The sequence below is a fragment of the Propithecus coquereli genome, unplaced genomic scaffold (assembly GCF_000956105.1).
Source record: "Propithecus coquereli isolate 6110/MARCELLA unplaced genomic scaffold, Pcoq_1.0 Scaffold37, whole genome shotgun sequence".
Lineage (NCBI taxonomy): Eukaryota > Metazoa > Chordata > Mammalia > Primates > Indriidae > Propithecus > Propithecus coquereli.
This window is the reverse complement of record NW_012149396.1, coordinates 4,190,739-4,196,443: the sequence shown is the minus strand read 5'-3', so window position 1 is coordinate 4,196,443 and position 5,705 is coordinate 4,190,739. Positions and strand designations below refer to the sequence as shown.

At 42.5% G+C, this 5,705-nt stretch overlaps 1 protein-coding gene across 1 annotated transcript in view; it reads right to left on the bottom strand.

Moving 5' to 3' along the window:
* Nucleotides 1-5,483, bottom strand: part of RAB27B (RAB27B, member RAS oncogene family) — a 70,653-nt gene extending 65,170 nt beyond the window's left edge. The window contains exon 1 of the mRNA XM_012651741.1: nt 5,022-5,483. The gene's annotated coding sequence lies outside the window, so the exon portion shown is untranslated. The remainder of the gene's footprint in view (nt 1-5,021) is intronic.
* Nucleotides 5,484-5,705: the final 222 nt, after the last annotated feature.

The window sequence follows — 5,705 nt, the reverse complement described above, 5'->3', positions numbered from 1 at the left end:
GCACTAGCAATATTTGATTAATAATAGACTTCCTAATGGTTTGATTTAAATCCTACCAATTTATGACATCTATATCTGCCTTTTATGAAATCGTTCCCCAAATTATGCAGGTGGGTCTTGGTACCCTTGAATGTAGCTTTATCTCCCTAAAAACGTTCCTGCATTTCTAGATATTAAACATTTGCTTTATATGGTAGCTACAACTTAATTTACTTTGAGCTGTTTTATTGCTAACAACTAAACTTTGACTACAGATTCTTAATTTTTTAATCTAGAATATATATCAAATATTAAATTGTGTTCTCATATTTTTAGGATTACAACTTTGGCAGAAAACTTGTAGGTAGGTCATTTAGTTCAACTTCCCAGTTGAAGCCATCTCTACAACATCTCTGACAGATAAATCTTGGGTCGCTGCAACTTCTTGGTCTTCCTTGGTCTTTTTCAGTCCCTGCAATGATTTCCCAAGTGGTGTCTCCAGCCTCACCTTGTGCCTCTCTCTCTGCCACCTGCTTTCCACTCTCCAAACTCATCTCTCAGTGCCTCGATTGCACCAAGCTCTTTCCCAGATTAGGAACTCAGCAGATGCCTTTGCTCTGTCTGGCTTGTTTTTTTCCCAAATATTTACCTGCCTGGCGAACAGACAGTGTTTAGGTCCCAACTGAAATGCTACTTCCTCACAGAGGTCCTCTTGACAGCTTCCACCATGATTCTTTCCCATCTAAAGAAGTTATTTGCAGCCACAATAACTGTTCAATTTTCTTTGATTTTAATTTTCTTCAAGTGTGGTCTAATCCTTCCATTGTGAACACTATTTTCTTTTATATAGAAAGAAGACGGAAGCAAAGCAGAAATTGATTAATTCTACTTTCACTCACATCCACTAACATGAAGGGGGATGACCCTTCCTTATTCACTGCTTTGTTCCAAACAATGTGAAAAGAATCTTTAGCTTTCCTGAGCCTTTTCCTACAAGCTTCAGTTCACTCTGGGTTTAACTCTTCCTTAAACTATGCTTACAGCTCAGACAACACCTTTGTAAGTATTTCTAATTGTATGTTGCTCTGTTCATCTGTTCTATAAGCCACTTTTTAAAAATTGATTTTATAAGAACCTCTGTGAAGCTTTGTGAGTTTTTCTAGTGGCTTCTCTCTTTTCAATTTGTCTTGGGGATTAGGTGAAACACTATTTTCAGAATTTTTACAAGTTAGTTTTTCTGAATATCTTATTTTGAGAACTTCATCTCCTACTCAAGTTGCCAATGCGCCATATGGCCACATGCAATCACTTCCCTCATTGCACTGTTTATCTTAGCAACGTCTGACACCACTGACCATTCCCTTCTTCTTGAAAAACTTCCTGGCTTAGGTTTACCTCTCACTTGACTGGCTTTTTACTGACTTCTACTCTGCAAGATCCCTGAATGTTAGAATAAGCCACAGCTTAATCCTTAGGCCTCTATTTTTTCTCTCCCTAATCTTTCTCCAGGTGATGTCCTCAAGACCATGGCTCTAAATAGCATCCATAGGCACTTGATTTGCAAATTCCTACATTCAGCTATGACTTTCTCTAAGTGCTCTGTATAAGATTAGTATATGTCAAAGCTCAATTTGATATTTCCGCTTGGATACCTAAAAGTCCCACAAAAGGCTGGAAATGAACTCTTCATTTTCCTTGCAAACCTCTTTCTCCCCTAGCTTTATCCATCTTAGGAAATGGCTTTGCCATCTGTCCAGTGTCTTCGGCACGAGTCCTGATGACCCTTTCCTTCATCCCTACACTTCACCCGATTCATTAGCAAGTTCTGTCGGCTCTGCCTTCAAATATTCCCTACTTCTCTCCAGGGCCACTCTTCCAGTTCCAATCTATGCCACTGTCATTGCTGGTCTACTGGAATCACCTCTACTCTGGTTACCCTACGACCCATTCTCTTCAAGGAAGCCAGAGTGATCTTTTCAAAAGATTGCCTCCTCTGAGGCTTTTCCTGACCACTGAGTCATACAGAGTTCCCCTCCAGGCCACTCCCATTATTTTCCCCTTTAACATTTTTTTTCTTAATAACACTAAAACTTGCAGAATCACTAATCTGCTTATTCAGTTATGTGGCTACCTTCCACACTAGAATGTAATTTCCATGATAGTGGAGACCTTGTATGTTTTACTAACCTCTGTTACCCACAGCACTTAGAAGAATATTAAAGTTCTTAGTACACTAAGTATTTGCTGAGAAATGTCCAACAGGCTATATCTAAATCACAGTGCTTTCTCATTTTACTCAGAAGAAAAACCAAAGCCTACATATTTATTAGGACCTTCAAAGCTCTCCATGTGTGGCCCCATTATTGCCCCTCCCCCAGTTCTTCCTGACCTCCCCCTCACTCTCTTCGTACCAGGTGCACCAGCTTCTCCGCTGTCCCTGGAAGATGCCAGGCAAACTCTTGCTTGCTGTCCCCTTCAGTCCGGAATGCTCTTCCTCCTCGTATCCACATGGGTCCCTCTCTTACTTGCTTCAGATCAATATGAAACATCATCTCAGGGAGGCTTTCCCTGGGCGCCTGGTCTAAAATTTCAACGCTCACTGTCCCCATGCCACTGCCACTCTCTGCATGTCTTCTCTGCTTATATTGTCTCCTGAGCACTTACTCTAATGTGCCATGGATTTAGCTTACTCGTTTGGTTTACTCTTTACCTCCCCAGGAGGGACAGCCTCTGTAGGGTCAGGAATTTTTGTGTTTTGTCCACTTCTGTCCACATAGAGCCCAGCATAGTGCTTGACACTATTAACAAATATTTGTTGAATAAATGAGCAAGCAACTTTATATATTATGTTTCTCAATACAGTAAGCAGTTGTTTAGTTAAAAAGACTGAACTTATTGAAGATTTTTTTGGCCATTTGTTAAACAGTGTTTCTCTCATTATTGGTAATCTAGATAAGTTTCCCTTATTTAAGGAGGGCCAATGAGAGAAGGTTAATATTTGGAGAGCATGAATAATGATTGCAAAGGGTGTGAAACAAATTAAGCAATGCTCTCAACTCCATATATGGGGTTTATAATAAGTTTGTTATTATGTTTAGGGTTGTTGCTGCTTCCTTACTATAGAATAAACTTAAGCCCCATGTATACCTAGTCATGAATGAAAAACTCATTCCCCCTTGGCAGCTATAATTCGAAACTGGCATACTTTTCAGGGGAAATACCTGGTTTGTCCTGTCTGTTTTCACTGTAATCATTTTCCTGCATCTCAACATTATAATGACTTGCTTAAGAGCTGAACTATTGGTTAACCTGCCTTGATGAATCAACTCCAGAAACTGGATTAATTGTGAGACGAGCTTTACGTGAATAGTTGGTCTATATTTCATGCTCTACTGATCCAAGAGCCCCAAAAATCTTACCAAAAAATTCCAGGAGTGAGGGCGGGAAAAGAGCAGATTTCTGTTTTGAACCACCTGGGACTTTGGATGACTCCCACTTTCTAGAAGAACAGTGAAACAAATGAACAGCAATTCTGAAACCAGCTTGTCGTTGTAGTATAAGCTGGTGTAGCAAGGAGCTGAGAAGATCTATGATATTAGGGTTACCTTCCTTCCCTGTCAGGTCAAACATGCCTGTTTCAGAAATGACCTACGAGAAAGCAGTGCTGTGGTTCGCTCACATTTGACAGATTCTCTTTATTCCTTCTTGGCAGCTGTGAGAACAGGCCCATTCAGTTTCATCCGAAATGTTTTGTTTTCCTTTCGAAAGTAATGATGGTAAAATGGGAGTTCACAGTCAGTTCTTAAGCAGAAAAGCCCACTGATATTAAACTGTTTGTCAAGATGACCTTTTTTTTGGTCATCCATAGGAATCCCCTCTTGCCTTCAAGGATGGCTGATGCCATCTGGGTAGAGGATTTTGCTAGGAAACTATGAAAAATAACTATCTGGTAGTGGGGAGGATGGCATATGACAAGTATGACTGTCACTTCATAGCCACAATTTGAAATTTGTAGCTGCTCGAAAATTCAATAAACGTAAACACCTCAATTTATAATGATGCTGAAGTCCATCCTTTCTGTCAACTTTTCAAAATTTATAACTATGAAACCCTATATAGTCTATACATATAATATTACTGAATACATGTAAAATAGCTTAATGTGGAGAACTGTAGACATCTTACTTTTAAACAGAACTAAATCAAAATTAATAGCTATATTACATTAAATAATAATTTTGTTGGTGATAACCCTGTTATAAATATGGGCTAAATCTAATGATGTACCATTTAAACAACTAGAGAATCTCATACCCTTAGTTTCAGATCTTGACCTAAAAAGCAGGTAAACATGTTACCGGTGTGACAACTTGAATCAAACATAGCTTTTCCCAAGGAACACAGTCTCTGCTCACAGTCCACCTGCTTCAGTAGTTTGCAGAGGCTTCTTTAGATAATGTTGCACTGGGTGGGACAGTCTTGGAAGCTAATTTACTGTGACCACTTGAACCAAGACAGACACACAACAGAGTAGGTGCGACACTTAGATCAGAATTCGGAAGCAACAGAGCAAACAATTGGAAAACGGAAATTACTCTTGATTTCTCCGTGACTGTTTCACCTGAGGAAATGCAAAGAAATGTTCTTTCACTTGCCTGGCTTGCTTCACTAAGTCACTTCTTCCTAAACGAAACTCGAAACATATCATCATTCTTGTTCTAATTCATCATTATTGCGGTTGTTTTCTGAGACACACATGGAAGGAAACTGGCATCTCCGTGCTCAGTTTTTTTTTTTTGTCGCGCCGCTGTTTTCGAAGCGCGCACCCCAACCGCGAGAGCGCGGTGTCGCTGTGTGTTGTGATCTGTGTGCGCACACCCCTGTTGTGCTCTGTGTGCGGGTTTTTGTTGTGGACAGCGCGCGCGCGCGCACCCGCCCGGCCGAAGGCACAGACTCCAGGCCTGCCACGCTCACCGGCCCGCACAGTACCCGGGAGGGTGGCAGCACATTCCCGCGACAGCAGCCCGCCTCCCCCAACTCACCAGCCTGCGAAGTTTCCTAGCCGAGAGGGCCGGGTGTCGGATTTCACGGAGCTTTCCTTCCCCTGCCCAAGCCCAGGAACAGCCACCCGGGATCTGCCTCACAGGGCGACAGGCATGGGGACGGCTCCTTATTTTTCCAACCTGTGGCTCCGGATCGGTCCCCAGTCCCCGGCCGTCAGGGCTGCAAGTGGCGGGGCTGGTAGCACCACCCCCTGGAGTCCGCAGTGACTCGGATCTGGAAGGTCTGTGTGAGAAGAAGGCGTGTCCGCGAGTCTGAACGCGGATGTGCGGAGCTCACCTCAGGCAAATCTTGCTGGTGACTCAGCCGCTGCACTCAGAAACACACGGGGCTCCTGGTTCAGTTCTCCACGCTGTGGGGCTTCAAACCCCGCGGGGAGCTCATTTTCATTCATTTATTTTTCTGTGTTTTCTTTGATATCGCTTACTCGAAGAGCTCAGGGCACCGGGAGAAGGACTGTTTCCAGGGTATTGCATTCTCTCCTCACAGGGAGAGTCTCATTAACTGTGGGCAGAGCCCACGATTGCAGGTGGAGAGCGGGGGAAGGCTTTGGCAGGTAAAAGTGGGAGTTGGAAAGAAATCAGTATTTTAGAAGTTAGAATGGGCTCATATGAATGCATTCATCACTATGCACCATCCTGATTCTTGCTTCCTAAAATCACTTT